Source organism: Leptosomus discolor, chromosome 16 (genome assembly GCF_034619465.1).
Source record: "Leptosomus discolor isolate bLepDis1 chromosome 16, bLepDis1.hap2, whole genome shotgun sequence".
Classification (NCBI taxonomy): Eukaryota; Metazoa; Chordata; class Aves; order Leptosomiformes; family Leptosomidae; genus Leptosomus; species Leptosomus discolor.
Genome location: NC_141406.1, coordinates 1,072,896 through 1,089,823, shown reverse-complemented (window position 1 = coordinate 1,089,823; position 16,928 = coordinate 1,072,896).

Genomic DNA, 16,928 nt, shown 5'->3' with positions numbered 1-16,928 from the left:
AAATGTCAGTGTCCAGGTAGGCTGAACATTTGCTGTTTTGTCTCCACAGATCTGTCTGGGAAACTTTTCTTTATGCCTTTCCCCTGCTTGATTGACAAGTGCAGAAGCAGAGGCTGGGAATAATAACATCTGACAGGCAAAGTCTCGAACACAACACCGTATCTATGGCAAGTGCACAAGGAACAACATCTTTGGCAACACAAAAGGAGAAACTCCTTTTCCCCCTAACTTTATGCTTAGTTTCTCTTAAAAGACAAGTTTCCTCCAGGCTAAATTCCACACTGAGAGTAAGGTTTAATCAGTGGTGGGACTGTTCACTCTCCAGGTTTTGACGGATTGATTTGGCCTTCCTGTAAGTCATGTAACAAATGAAATAAGGGTCATCTCCTGTAAGAAGGAATAAACAATCACCTCAAGGAACAATTCAAAACCGTCAGGGATCTGCCTTTAAAATAAAGGACAAGAAACCAGCATAACTCTGGCTGTCACTTGAACGGTGCATGGTGGTTCCTGTGAGAAGGACTGGCCTGCATGGACAAGTCTTACGCTCCCTCTCTTCCAGTTGGTCCAGGCAGTTTTTGGAGTACTGGTAAAAGATATGGTTTTAGGGCTAACTTCTTCCCAGACACCATATGGGCACTGCTGGAATCTTCCGTAGGTGACCTGGCCACTTGCAGTGTGGGTGCAAAAGTTCTGTCCTCAGGGACAGTCCAGCACAGCCACATACCTGCAGCCTTCCAGCCACCTCAACTCCTTCTGGATGCTGCATTCAGGAGGATCAAAACATGTGATGTTACCTGGACTTGCCTCCAGCCCCAGAAAATTTGGAAGCAGCAGCCTTAAGAGGTTTATTCTAGCAAAGAAAAGCAGTAAGAGAGAGGCATGGTTGCAGCAGCCCAGCTTGATCAGAGTTGGCACTCACCTAACTAGTGCAGGTAGTAACATGTATAAATAGACCGAGTATGGGGTAGATAGGTATGCCGGGTACTTGTCTGGGCAGCCACCTTATCATGAATTGTGTATGATGGATGCCCCAGCAAGGTAACCCTGAGTCAAAGCTGGTGCAAGGAGCCAACCCATGTTGGATTCATACCCTTAAACACCGATTTCCATCGACTGAATTCCCTACTTAGTCCAGCATCCAGCTCACAACCCCAACCTGACATACCCCTCTGTCAAGTACAATGAGATAACAGCAGCCTAGGAGAGAAAGCGTCTTCCTACTGTCAGGACAAAGACTGAAATATGAAAGCAAATGATCCCATTTGATGCGTTTTCAGATGGATTTCTTATTGTCTGATTCCTACTGAAAAGTGTGATTCCAAGAGTTGTTTTGTCCCACATCTCACTGCAGAGCTCCTATGGCCTATAGTGTGTTGTGACTAAACAAAACTTATTTCTGCTTTTTCATTCCTCAGCGCAGTCACTTCTTGCTCTGACTCCTTTGTGCTAGCAGAGGGGATGACTCTCCCTCCTGGTACATGTCTACAGCACCCTCCTCTTTGAACTGCACGGCCCCTGCCCCACTCTTCCCCTCCTTGCCAGCTTTCTAATGAATTGGGTTGCATTCTATGGACTTTTCTCCTACTGTCTTATCTGTGAATCTGGAATTGGGTAGCCTCTGGACACTTCTGTTGGCTGGTCTGGGGACATGGTTCACAGATGGCCCAGAAACCCTGGACAGCACAGAAAGAAGAGATGGAAGGGAAAGCAAATGTGTTTCAGTTCACAGAGGGGGTGTGAATTATGCTCAACGTGTAATAAATGTAGCAGCTTATCAGAAAGGTCCAACTCATTTTCCTAACAGCCTTTCTCTCTGCCTTGTTGGAATAGGTTCCTCGTTTCCCTCACAGCTCTGTTTATGCTGGGTTATGTTCCAGGCAATAAATTGACCTCCTCCCTGTCCACCCCAGCCACCTGAGCTGCTGCCTGCTTCTGCTCTCAGAGCGATTAGGGTGTGAGAAGAAATATATCCTGCAGTTTGTTCGTTGTGTAAAATTGCTTTTATGCTGAATGCAATATGTTACAGGATAGAAAAGCTCCTGCAAGAGCCTGACTCTCTTAGCATGTTACCGCAGAAGGAGGTAAGGTATGAAAAATGAGCTCTGCAGCCTTTTCTGATCACAAATGGGCAGTGGAGTCACTTGGGATAGCAAATGACTGCCTCAGCTTTTCAGGCACCCACCTATGGGCCAGGGGTCTCCAGACCTGGGGATATCTGTGGGAATGGCACTATTTTGCTCACCACCTTTCCCTCGGGTAAAAAGGACTTACATCTACACTCTGGATTCAGACACTGCAAAATTTGCACTGTAGTTTCTCCCCCCAGTGAATACAAGGTGATCACTCAAGAGGATCCTCAGTTGCCCTGAGATAGAAATATAGACCGAAGGTGCTATGTCCAAGGACACAGGATTGGCAGACATCACCGTTCAGACTGGAAAAAGGTAAATGGACAACTTTCCTTCACCTTACCTGATGGTGGTGTCATCATGTCAGTTCACAGTTGACTTGAATGAACATACAAGTCATGTGTGAACATGCCAGAACATGACATGCAAGAGATGAATAGCTGTAGGGACAGAGTTAGCAGTGTCCGTGTCTTCTTTCATTATTTTTTGGAGTAAACTTATGCAATGAGGATGCTCAGATACACGGTAAGATATTCACTGGGGGATTTATTCCTCCTAATTTTTAATGCCTCTGTCTGATCACATCTCTGTGGGCTCCCTTTATAGTATCTGGAGACTAAGTGCCACTTTCAGGTGCTGTTTGCTGACCTGTTTTAGACTTTAGGACAAGATTAATGGTAGCTTGGGCTTTGCTGCTTATACTGATGAGAGCTTCAGTGACTGCAGAGGGACGCATGTAGGCAGATGAACCCCACCCCCCAGTAACAGCGGGATGTAGGGGACATTACACACTGACAAATAGACAGACAGGCAGTCAGATTTTCACCATTTTCTCAGAGTTATTACTTTGTGTTTTCAGCAGACAGCATAGGTTACACCTGCTTCACATTGGAGTGTGGTTTTTTACAGCCATAATGGATTAAATTTTAGCTCCAAATCTGTTATATAAGAGCTACAACATGGCAACAGCCAGGAAATATTACCGAGCCATCAGCTGCATTGTGACCATGGCTGTAACTCAGCCACCCTTGGAGTACAACTATTGGACACTGTACAAAGCTGTGTTGTGGGAAGCAAATTAAGAAATAATTATGCCTTAATAATGTCTTCAGTTCAGGCTTTAGAAGAATTTAGGTAAGCTCAGTGTAATTACCTTCACTGGAATTTCACCAGAACTTTCTGTCATGGCGAGACAGCTAATGTGTAAAGAAAGCAAGACGTTAGCTTTGTGTTTCATTCCAGATGAAATAGTTGAGACAACATCTTTGCCATTGCCAGGAGAAAAAGGAGAGGGTTTTGCTCCCAGCATTGAAGTCAGTCCAGATCGTGAGCACCAAGAGGGACAGTTCTGTAGAGTTGTGGACAGGAACATCCAGAAAACGTTCCAGCCTGGGGAGCTGAGAGACAAACGGCACCGTCTCTGCACGGGTTAGTAAGGCTAGCAAGGCTAGCAAGAAGCATGTGCAGATGGAGGGTGTTGGGACTCTTCAATGTGCACAACTGAACCAGGCAGGGTAGCTCCACACTTAGTGGATGGAAGGGCTATAATGGAAATAAACGGTGATGAGGGTCCTCAAACACTGGGACAGGCACACAGAGAGGCTGTGGAATCTTCGTCCTTGGAGGCATTCAGACGACAACAGCACAAAGCCCTAAGCAACCTGATGTTGGCCCTACTCTGGCCAGGGGTTGAAACAGACTCGCAGAGGTCTCTTCTGACCTTAGAGCCAACCTCCTGCTCTGAGGTAACATCTGAGAAGAGCCGTGAGCTCTCCCCAGCTGGAGGATCAGACCAAATATTGGTCAATGGGGCAAAGAGGACCCTGAAGCCGTAAGGGCAGGGGATGCATCACTCCGGGAAATGGCAGAGGTTGTTAACCCAGAGGACCAGCAAAGCCGCACGTGTGGTGGCAGGCATCCACTCGCTCACTGTCAGGGCAGAGAGGAACATTATGAAAAGGTCACTGGCTCAGAGCAACCAGGAATATCAGAGACCGTTCAGAGATAATGATTTCACTTTCTGTTTGGATGGGTAGCTCAGCTGCTGTTTGTCCTTTTCCTGAGATATCTCTCTGACAGCACAGGCCCCTGAATACTGTTGCAGGAGAAAACAAATGTATAAAAGTACTTTGGTTTGCTATTCAATCATTGCTTCTCCCTGGAAGGCTGCCAGCATGCCTGGATTGTGTGTGGTCTGAAGATGTGGTCCCTTCTTTAGTGCCTGTCATCTTCCAGCAGGATTTGAACATGGATAACAGTCAATGTCTATCTTTATTACTGTCTCTCAGGCATTTTTCACCAAGGGCCAGAGTCCAGGGAATTCTATTTGCCATCTCTGAAAATCATCAATGTCAAAAAAGAGAACACATCTTGTTTTGATCAAGTCCATGTTTCAATTGTAGCAGGAGCTCCTAACGACCCAACACCACCTCAGGGCCACTGTGTGGTTTACATGATTCAAGATCCTAAGAAGACGTGGTTTTCTTCAGTCCCATTGCCCCATTGTCCCAACTTTATAGACAGGGATTGCAACAGAAAGGTCTTCTGGCACAGTTGCACGATAATTCACATCAGCAAGTAAACCCGGCGCTCAGTGCACTTCTCTGCCTTTAGGCCATGGTGTGATTTACAGAGCTCGGCTTGTCCAAGCATCCTGCCTGCTCCGCAGTGTGACTCTACAGCTGCATTTAGGGACACAAACAGGACATCTGCTGACAGCAGAGGTGCATCACTTCAAAACTCTGGCCAGAAGAGCTTGGGATCAGATCTCCAGTCATCCAGCCCTGCCTTCTCAACACATGCCACAGTAAAGTGAGGGTACACACTAACGCTAACTGACGTCTCTAATGAAGTGCTATCGGTGTTGTCAGGTTTGTACTTGGTGGACACTTGTGCTCTCACTTCCCCATCGATCGCTGAGAGCCTCATTGCTGCATCAGTAGGAAAAGGGAGAAGAGGATGGAAAGAACGGCTGTTCAAGGCCATCTGAAGTTCATCTGCCCTAACATCCTGTCTCCCCAAAACAACCACCCAGACTGAGAGGAGATCCATGTCCTGCTGCTTGTCCTACCCTTTGCAGTCTCCCACGGACTGGTTTGAGAAAAAAAAACAGCAAATGCTTTTTTTCTTTTTTTCCTTCTGCCTCTCTTATAAAGCACACTAGGAGAAACGTCTGACACCATTTATCTCATTTGTAAGGAAGTTATCTCCTCTATTTCCACCAAGGTCCAACCCCTTTTTCCTATCCTACCCCACCTTCCTTCACCTGTGGTTTCAGGCTTTGTCACCTCCCCATTTGAGGTCTCACTAGATTATGGGACTGTCTGCATTTAGCTAGATCCCATATGACCAGGCTGAATGAGGAGTGCTGGAGTGACTGTGGGACTTGCTTCTGTTCTCTTCCCTGTACATCTTTCCAAGCAGGGTGCTCTGGAGCATGTCCAAAAGCTCCCTTGATACTTTCTAGGAGAGCTTCCCTACGAAGCTGTCTGTCTCTGGTGCTCCTCTTGTCTGTCTCTGTGCCTGTCACCTTCACACCCTCTTCTTGTTTTTTGTATTTCTTGTAGTCACCTCTAATTCTTTCTGAAATCTCCTGAGTTATCCAATTGCTCCTCATACAGAAATCCTTCCATGACCTTCTCCACCTTGTTGTGCTTTTCTCTACCTTTTTCAACTCTCCTGTATTTCCTGTGTCAGATGGGAGGGACCAGATCTGCACACAGTGTTCGGGTATAGGTTTATTATGGATTTACCAATAACACATACATGTTTTTATGTATATGCCCTCTTTTGTACTATTAATTCTATAATTTGATTTCCTTTTTTTTTGTATACTGATCTGATGTATTCATGGAACTAGCTGTTACAATCTCAATCCCAAACAACAGTAATCAACTCGCAGCCCATTACTGGAGACGCGTATTTAGTATTTTCACCCATGCACTTGACTTTACATTTATTTACATTAAACTTCACCTTCCATTTTATCACATTGTGCTTCTATAATTCTTTCTCCTTGGTCCCCTGAGCAACAGTATCTCAGCAGCAAACCGTTCCCTAAGCACTCGTGCTCTTCTCCAGATTAATTATGACAATGCTGAGCAGTACGGACCCTGGCACAGAAACCCAAGCAGTTCCCTGCTGGCCTCCCTCCGCTGTGATGCTGTTCCTTTACTCCTAACCCCTTTCCTTTCTTTCAACCACATGGTGACCTTCATCTTTCTTCCTATAACACCGTAATTTCTCTAAAAGCCTCTTGTCAGGAACCTTACTGTGCTCTTCAGACTGTGAGTAGATCGAATCAACCAGGTCTGCTCTGGGATGTGACTGTGGGCTCCTTTGGAGGTGTTCGGTAGCGGTTTGACTTCCCCTGAGGAAAGCGGCACTGACTTTCTCCCAATACATTATCTTCAGCCACTTCCCTACAGATGCTTAAAGTCTCCAGTCTTTTAGAATTCTTGTTGAAAAAAATTCTCTAATCCTGTGACGGTTTCAAACCAGAGGTTGCCTATAGCAGCTATTTTGTCCTTGAGGTCCCTTAGGACTTGTGTGTGAACGCTGTCTGATTCTGGGGAGGATTCCTGCCATTTTATCATTTTCTTCTACAGCCTTCCTGCTTACATTTCAGTTTAAGCTACATCCTCTGATAAATAGATCCAGCTGAGGGGCTTATTATCTTAGGCTTACCCTAAGACAACACCAGGGTCTCTTCAAATCCTCCATGCCCTTTGTAGTTGATTAGCAGAGTGCATCTTACTGCAGGTATCAAAATGCAGGGCCAGACCTCCTGTGCCAGGCTCCAGCAGAAACACTTTCTGTTCTGTACAGCCTTGATGGAGTAAAACCAGAGGTTCAGGACCTGAAAATGACACCGACTCAGGGTTCAGGGCCTGCAACGCCCTGCGCTAGGTATCTGTTAGAATAGCAGAGCCAGGCTGTGAAAGAGCCCGTGAAACCTTCACGGTGCTGTATCTTATGGGTCACCAATACTAGATGCAAATAATTTAGCCTAGGAAAAAAACTCAGCTTTGGTCTTCTTCCCTTTGCCTCTTAGTCCTGTTAGATTAAGAGATGCCAGGCTGATAAATTACCATTGTATTAATTCAATACTATTTGGAGATTCGTAAATACCCAACTACCACTATGGAGTCCGTGTATCTCTCTGATGAATGGAGAGTTTCTGCTCCAAAAAACTTGCTATCAAATCATATGCTTTGAGAATGCAAATGAGCATTAATGTGGCAGGCATCAGGCTAGCTATGGTCAGTGGTTTTGTAACTGTCATCAGCACAGAGGAGGATTCATAATATCTTCTGAGAGTGGGTGATGGGGTTTAACAATATATAGTGACAGAAGGGTTAATTCCTAAAGTAGTTGGAGAACAACTTTAAACAGGCCAAGCTGCAGAGAACTAAAGAATGGGATGAGAAAGCGATTGATGGAGAGGAAATGCTCAAAGATGCACTAGTGCTCCAGTGACTAAAGATGAGGACCTCACAAAGCTCGTGGGGCTGAGATTGTGAAAACGGGTAAAGTCAGAGGCCGCCTGGTGACAGTGTTTCATGGGCACATCCCTTAGCGGGTGTGAGATGATGGATGAAGGCATGGGGTGGGGGCATGGACAAACATAGCTGAGCAGGGATGGAGCAAGAAGAAAGAGCACAGGTCAAAGGCTCAGCACCCTCAGAGGCAATAGCAAATTGCAGCAGCAATGGAAGGTGTAAGGACAAGATGTAAGTCTGCAGTTACACTACTCACTGCAGGGTGAGTTTTAGCCTATGGTGTTTGTGAATATGGCTGAGTACAGGGAAGCAGACTCACTGTGTCTGTCTTTCTCATGCAACATTTGCACCACCCTGTGAGCTTACAGCATGCCAGCCGAGTACAGCAGAAAGGGTTCAGCATTTTGGATGAGTAAACTCCTCTTGCCTTATGCTCACCCCCTCCCCACCTCAAGTTTTCTTATCCTTCTACTACTTGGATCTTCCTCCTTCAGCCTCTGCTGCCCAGTCTCAATGTCAGAAGAGTCAGGACGAGTGAACGCAACTGTACCGTCAGAGTTCAGGATGGTAATATATTCCTCTTGCGGTAGCTTGTTTGCTGCCTTCTTTTATTAACTGAATTTACTAACTCAGAGACCTCCTGGGAGAAGCCAAAAGTAATCGGACTGTTTAATTTGCTTTCTAGGAACTGCTTACTAATGCTAAAAAACCCCATAACTTTCTAAAACTACGGTTCAGAACAGAAATTTCCTCGATAGAAACAGCTGAATTGCAATAGCCTGTCTTTAAATCCCCAGGACTGACTTACCATGGGCTCTAGTTACAGCAAGTGTCGAAGCCTTTTGAAGATATGGCAGAGCCAAGCAGAATCATGCCTTGCTAAAGGAGACATTGAACTGCCCTTTAGCAGCACTGAATGATGCTCTGAATCGTTTCTCTCCTTCATTTTCCTTCCATTTCATATGTGAATTCAATTTCTCCCCTATCTCATAAAATGAAGTGACCTGGATGTCCTATTCCACGCACAATGGCGCCTGGCCCTGCCCTGGGGCCCGTGCAGGCACCTTATGCCGTCAGATATGGTCCAGCTTGCCCAAATATGCCTACACATACTCAAAAGAGTAAGATCTCCTTAATCTTTGCCTTCTGGAAACTGAAGGGGTTCCTTCATGGAGATGTTTCAGGACTGGGTTAGCCAAGGTCGTGTTAGAGCCAAAAGATTTTGTGCATGTTACAACTAGTCTCTTGAGAGCTGGGTTTTGTTCCCACATCTCTCACTTTGTCTTCTAGATCTATATGTTCAGGGAGCCCTCGACACAACTCAATCAATCCAGGAGACTTTGGACCCTTCCTCCCAGACTGTAGACGGATCATTTGTGATTTCAGTCCTTGTGAGCCTGGGGGTACAGTCTGAGGATGAAGGTCAGAATTGCTCCTCCAGACAACAGTCAAGACATTCATGTGTGTGACATGCCATGGGGGGGATTCTGGATAAAACATACCCTGGAGATTTCCAGATAAGAAAACACTGTGCACTCTGCAGAGGATGATCAAAACGGACCATGAAAAGATTGTCTATGTGAACATGGATTTTTACTCAGCTCAGGTATTTGACAGAGTCACTTGCAGCATCCAGTTTTTAAAGTCTGTCTGGAGTCTTCTGTTAGAATAAACAACCCCTAAGTACCTTCAAAGGAAGACTTCACATAGTTTACAAAGCAATTCTTGGAGACTATCACCACAACACAAGACAAGTTCTGAAAGAAGAATTGATCAGGTCCAGCAGTTAACATATGACCCATCAGGCCTTTGAACTTCAAATTCTTTCCTTTCTGTGGAGCTCTTATGGAGGGCTTTCCCCTCTGCTGATTCTGTTGTCTGCAAGATTTTTTCTTTCTTGGTCATCCACAGACCAGACCAGCTATGTGACAATGCACAGCCACAGCTGCAGTAGAATGCAAAAGCCCAGAAAGGTGGATCTGTTAAAAAGAAATACAGGGATGGAAAGAGAATAGAACAATTGAGATGACAGCAAGGAAAAATGAATGGAGGCAGTTAAGAATTTACAATAATAAAGCGTGCTCTCTGAAAGGTAACATTTGAAGTTGCCGACTCTTCAATTTGTTGTTGCTGCATTAAGGGTATAATACAGTAATCCAACCAAAACGCTGCCCTGAAAATGCCAGAACAAGCTCCAACAAACATGCTAAGAGGATATCCTGAACTTCACCAAGCGGAACACAGAGACCAGAAAGCATCTGAGACAAAGTGAGAGTACTCTTGCAGGTACTAATCCTCCTGTCCTCCGAGCCTTTTCCATCCTCGTGACTCCCTCAGCCAACCTACGTGTGCTCTCCTGCCAAGTCCTGTCTGTTGGAGGTCCTGCTGAGTCCTGTCTGAGAAGAGGACACTCCCCTTGCTGTTACCTTTCTCCTGGTGTGGGGTTTAATGAACGCAGGAGAAAGCTCAGCTCTCTACTTACTCTCAGGAGTGCTGCGATGCTGATAATGCTGCAAGAGCAGCTGAAGTCCTGTCACGACGGATGCTACACCACCACACATGAGGAGAACTGGTGCTTAGCCATGGATAAAGAAAGAAGAGAAAGGACAGGCACAAGGTGACAAGGAGCCAAATACAGACAAAACCCCAAAGTCCCATAGGGTGGAGAGTCAGTTTTCTAACTTGTTCACCAGCTTCGCTATTGCCGCTGCAGCACCCTTGTCAGACACTGGGTAAGGTCAGCTCTGACACCTATTTGAGATAAAGTGGGCAGGCCAGTCCAGGGTGAGCACTCCAGCAAAGGCAAAGAGTGGAGGCTGCCAGCTGTGATGGACTTGTCCCCTAGTGCATTGTATACCTTCCTCTTGGTTCTCTGCAGGCGCTTCAGAGACATCAGTGTCCCACATCTCCTTGCTGTCTCATTCTTCTTCCTAACAGTGCTGACCCACGTGGGTATTCTTTAGGTTCTGTGTCTGTGTTTTATTTTTCTATACAGGAGTATAGCCTGTCTCCAGTCTCTTTCTGCAAAAGTGCAAGACAAGTCCAAAGAAGCCAATACTTCCAGCAGTGAATACAGCAGGCTAAAGAAGTGCTGTATATGCCTGAAAAAATGCCTGATTATTTTAACTTCAACAGAATTAATGGGGAACTCAGGAGTTCAACTGATAAGCACACAGGTGATAATCAGCAGGAGTGATGATGGTAATCCTCAAAGGACAACGAAGAGATACAAAAGACACCTGAGGTATTACATGGTGAAAGATATGCAGGACAGAAAATACCTAAATAAAGCTTCTAAAAATAACTGCAATGTTAGTGTGTGTGCAGTGTATGAATAAAATAATTAACCAATTAAAAAGAGCATAGCAACCCATGGTAGCAGCCATTATGAATGCCTAATTCAGTATATAAGGGACCAGTTCAGTATCTCTGATAAGAAACCTTAGCTCAGTTTCATTGGATTTAGACTGCTGGGAAGCTGGACCCCGCTGTGCACTGCTTCCTTGCTGGTACACTGGTCCTGCTGAAAAGGGCCTGGGGGTTATAATGCGTGCCAGAGTACCAAATGTGGGTTTTATTGCAATTAAAACAAGCTGTACCATGGGCTGTGTTCGGGAGGAGAGTGTCCGGCATGCTGAGGGAAGGTGTTATGGCCCTTTACTCGGCATGGGGGAAAGTGTGCCTCCAATACTGTGTCCAATTTTGAGCTCCTCCAGTTCAAGAGATTTCCTGAAAAACTGTAAGGGATTCACTGGAGACCTAAGAAGATGGCCCAGGGCTTGGAGCACAAGTCCTGCAAGGAGACACTGAGGAGCTGGGATGGTTTCATCTAATGAAGAGGAGGTGCAGGCATATAATCTAATAGCTGCCCAGAACTACTTGAAGGTGAGTTACAGACGATGGAGCCAAAATATTCTCACCAAAATACAAGTTTTTAGGACTCTAGCAGCTAGTGGACTCCAGTCTCTCACCTACAGGATAATTTTTATTACAATTTGTGCAAAGTTAGAAGGTTAGCATACGTAAGAATGATTAGGCAGAAATACACCACATCACATACGTAAGTCAACTCTGTTACTAGCTGTATGTGCAATGGAAGACAATGAACCTGGGGGATTATGGGACCCTCGAGAGTGTTCCGCAGATCCTTCTTTTTCCTTGCCACCTCCTCCTGTATTTGAAACTAGAATAAATAGATAGATAAGCAGATATTAATAATGAAGCCAGCTGTCCTAGAGATGTTGCTGGAGACAGTGGTTGAGGAAGGCTGGCTGGTGGGCCTGGCCCAAGGCTTGAAGTTTTGCCAGGATCATTGCTCTTACACAAAGTCTAACCCCAAATCTTGGTGTCCCGTGGGCTGTGAGCGGCAGTACGGTGACTCACCAGCTGAGACCTGGGGCAGGTCCTCACTCTGTGACTGTGTTGGAGGAGCAGCTGGTTAGGCCCATCATCTGAACTTCAGCAGGCTCTGCCCTGTGCCTCTGAGTGAGACACTTAAACAACCAGTGAACATGTTTTCATCAGCCTCCCAGCTTCTGCCGCATCCTGGTGCTGATCTCGTGAGCAGCAAACCTCTTGCCTTCCCTCTCTCCCTGGCACAGTGCTGGCACAGTCTGACCAGCAAGAACAGCTTCTCCTCTGGCTCTCTGCGAGCAGCTCAAGGATAAGTCCTGAGATGTCTAACTCAGCAAGGGAGCACAGTACAATAACGAACAGGAGGAGTAATGCGAAAAGGAAAAGGAACTAACAAGTGTAAAAGAATGGCAGGAATAGAGGAAGACACAACAAAAAGAGTCAAGTGCTGACGTGGGTGTTGGTAGTCAATGGTCCTCAGGACCAGCAGTACAAAGCTGGGTGAACTGTATGAGGCATTTGGGCTTTCTGAGGCTTTGCTGAGCACCCACTGCTCTACAAAACCATCTTTGCATGGACCTGAGGTGCTGCTTGCTCACCATCTCCGATCATGTCTTGAAGGGTGGTGAGCAGTACGAGCCATCCCGTTCGGATGGGAGCTCGTTGGGTGCCAGATGCTGTGGTCCGGAAGAATTACAGCTTCTTTCAGGCCACAGGTTTGAATGTCTGGGAATTAGAGACCCACAGGTAAGCACTAGCCTGGAAGTATAGTCACTGCTATGACTGCTCCTTCTTCTAGACAACATTGCCAGTGACCAGTGGAGGGGCTGCAGCTCCAGGCAGCAGGGCATTGCATTACTGTGCAGGTTTCCTTTAGCACGTGAATATATTTCTTTGTACTCCAGGAGCTTGTTCTGCAGTTTGTGACTATGCCTTGCTGGTTGTGAGTAATTTATGTATTTATTACAACCCCTGGCAGTGCTGTTTTACTAAAGCTGTCCCTTTTTTTTATGTTGCTCTTTTATCCCTCTGGGAACAGGACTTACATATCTTTAACAAAACAGAATTATTTCGTATTTCTTAAATGGGATTTTAAGTGGAGTAATGCAGATGAAGGGCAGCACACAAACACAATAATGTTTTGTATCTTAAATAAAAAATACCTTTCTCAGAAAGGCATGCAGTGGTGATTTTTTCTCGGGCTTTCTACAGAAAGTGGTAGCTGTTAAAGGACTTTTCTGTATGTCTCTAACCAATTCAGAACACATTTTCCCTACATAGATCTGTACTAAAGAGGAAGGCTTTTATCAAGTGTCTTTTGTGTATCCAGATGGTTTCTCTAGGTGCTAAGCAGGGTTTAAGAAGATGCCGGAGTCTTTTCAGATGCAAAGGAAGGAGGAGGGGAGCATGGGTGTTCCCAGACACTGATCCTGGGGAAGCCAGAGAGTAAATGAGATCAATGCTACACTTGGGGAGCATCTTGCTGCCCTGGGTCATTCAGCTCCCTGTCTCCACTCCTTCTCCCCAGGCTTAGCTGCCTCCTGACAAAAGTTTTTAAACCTTTCCCCAGTGATGCCAGGAGCGTTGCAGAAATTCCGGTGTTGCCGCTATTTGTAATGCCTGTGTAATGAAGGGAGTGCAGGCAGGGCTGCAGAGATCTCTAAAATCACTGCCACTCTGCGCAGAGCAAGGGGAAACGGTTTTTGCGAGATGACATGACAAGCTGAGGCTGCAGCAGGGGTCAGAGCCCACTGCAGTGTCCTGCCCTCAGCCACAATGTACCCACAGCGCTCTGTACTCGAGAGCCAGTGTGGTAAGTTGAGCCCAGCTGGATGCCGGGTGCCCACCAAAGCTGCTCTGTCACTGACCTCCTCAACTGGACAGGGGAGAGAAAATACAATGAAAGGCTTGGGGGTTGAGATAAGGACAGGGAGATCACTCAGCAATTGCCATCACAGGCAAGACAGACTCGACTTGGGGAAATTAATTTAATTTATTGCCAATCAAAACAAAGTACGATAATAAGAAAACACCACAAATCTTAAACCTCCTCCGCCCCCCCGTTTCCAGGCTTAACTTTACTCTCGAATTTACTACCTCCTCTCCCCCAGCAGCACAGGGCTATGGGGAGTGGGTTGTGGTGAGTTCATCACACGTTCCTCCACCGCTCCTTCCTCCTCAGGGGGAGGACTCCTCACACTCTTCCCCTGCTCCAGCGTAGGGTCCCTCTCATGGCAAACAATGCTCCATGAACTTCTCCACCATAAGTCCTTCCCAGGGGCTGCAGTTCTTCACGAACTGCTCCACCATGGGTCCCTTCCCTTCAGGAACAGACTGCTCCAGTGCGGGTCCCCCGCAGGGTCACAAGTCCTGCCAGCAAACCTGCTCCAGCCTGGGCTCCTCTGTCTCCAAGGGTCTGCAGGTCATGCCAGGAGCCTGCTCCAGCGTGGGGTTCCCAAGGGTTAACAGCCCCATTTGGGCACCCACCTGCTCCAGCGTGAGGTCCTCCATGGGCTGCAGGAGTGTATCTGCTCCACTATTAACCTCCATGGGCTGCAGGGGCACAGCCTGCCTCATCATGGTCTTCACCACAGGCTGCAAGGGAATCGCTGCTCCAGCGCCTGGAGCACCTCCTGCCTCTCCTTCTTCGCTGACCTTGCTGTCTGCAGAAATGCTTCTGCCAGATATTCTCACTCCTCTCTCCCAGCTACTGTTGTGCAGCATTTTTTCCCCCTTAAGTACGTTATCACAGAGGAGCTACCGCCGTCATTGATGGGCTCAGACTTGGCCAGTGGCTCTCTTGGAGCCAGTTGGCATTGCTCTATGGGACATAGGGGAAGCTTCTGTCTGGTGAACAGATCAGCCTAGAAAATTGGGAGAGTGACTTTCAAGCAAAGTGCAGGAGAAGGAGCAATTCTTCTCAGTCTAACTTAGGTGTGTTGGTTTTAGAGAAAGAGGCAGCTGCTCCCCACGGAGCAGCCGGTACAAGGGAAGTTGCATTTGCAGGGTAGAAGTGAGCACCAGTCACGTTGCCTCCATGCCCTTCCACTTGGCAGGGGTGGAGGAGGGATTCCCACTCCCCCACGGCCTGGGCACTACAAAGCAGGTACCTTTGGGGGAGCTGCTGACCCTCGGTCTTGGTATGGTCCTTGGGAGAAGCCCATATTTCTGGGGAGTCTCATCCTGTCACTGGGCTCTGAGCATCTACTGCATCACCTCAGACATGATCCTCTCACCAGGGCACAGATGTGAGGCTTTGCTCCGAAACAAGAGTTTCCACCCACTTCATGATGCTCCCTTTCTCCCACCAACCCCATCTCTGCTCCTTTTAATTTAAACCAAAGGAGTCACTTTTAACTACAGCCCTCCATTTTTTCCACTTAATTTTGTCTCTAAGCTGACTGGAGCTGAACAGGATCCTTCACCCCTCCTGAGCTACAGGAGTATCTGTGAATTGTCATTAAAGGACAGAAGACAGGGTTTGAAACCTGCCTCGGGTGGAGTTGCTGAATGCCTCCTGCTCCTGGCTTGGCTTTGCATCCCCTGTGCCGGCTTCATGCACAGGGAAGGACTTGGGGGGGGGGATCCCCTTCAGCCTGACACAGGGAGAGGGGGCGGAGTGGGGGCAGGAAGCATCAGACCCCAGCTGCTGGCAGGCATTGAGGGAGACAGGGCAGCCACTGTGCAAGGATGCCGGCTGAGCCATGCAGCCCCGTGGTCACTGGGTTCACACCCACCACTGCTGCGGCCAGTCCACTGTTCGACTCACAGAAGGGCCCATAATTGCATTTTGGAGAGGGTGGTGCTATCCTCTCCATAGCAAACGCAGCACTCGGCTGTACAGGACCAGCACAAAATGAAGACGGAAAACCAATATCAAATGGCCCAGACTGCACCCAGAGGCTCTGGCTGCAATCACGGCACCACAACCTTGTTTCCAGCACACGTGATGTGGAACATCGACAGCGCAATAACACAAAACCGTGCTTTTGATCAAGCTGCTGCTCTCGATATTCACATTTGTCGGCACAGGGATCACAGGGAGAGGGACTGGTGAAGCCTGCTGTAACCATGGCAGTGCCTCAGCCCAGCCCAGCTCCCTCCTTCCAGCACATTCCCCACAGCAACGACCCAGGCACCAGCAAAAACCCATCCCACTGCCCAAAAGCCCCCTTGCCATGCACAAGACTCCCACCACCTTTCCGACTCCACTGAGATCCCCCTATTCACCTTCACCATGGGTACAAGCAGGTAGGTAGTGAAGGTCCAGTGCTGCAGACTCTTCAAAGTCAACTCCCCAGGCCTGATTCCATTGTCTGCTGTCTTTTAACATCTCCTCACATCAAGTGCTGCTTTACTCTGTCCCTCTCAATCATGAAGAGCCGTCCTGGCCCCTTCTCCTGATCCTGTGTTACTCAGGCAGATAACCCACAGGAGCCTTCCCATGCTCTGGAGCTGTGTCCCTGAGGAGTAAGTGGTTGGACCTGGCTGCAGCCTTCAGTGGGGATGGTATGAAGCTGGTTTTCAGCTTGCTTTCGTGCCACGGACTTGGTGCAGGGTCTCACAGTCTCAGACAGCCCCTGGCACCATCCACTGCACAACAGTCAGGAATACCTGTGACAAGCCTAAGGGCTGAGCAAGAAGGATGGGGAAAGAAGTCATCTGCAAACTGAGGCCTCCAGCAAAGGAGGGCTCTTGGCTTGGGGGCAAATCCACAGTGCCACGGTGTCCCCAGGGTGATTTGTGCTCAGCAGCAGCAGTCTGACCTTTGCCTCCTGTGTGGTCATTAAAAGAGCACTGGGTAGCAGTGAGACCAATGCCCTCCTGCCCTTCCTTTGGCATGGTAAGAAATGAATCTGTAGGCAACTGTCAAAGTGAAGTCCGTCTTCTGGATGTGCTCCAGTGTCAGGGAGAACATATACGAGGAGCCTGTTTCTCTTTG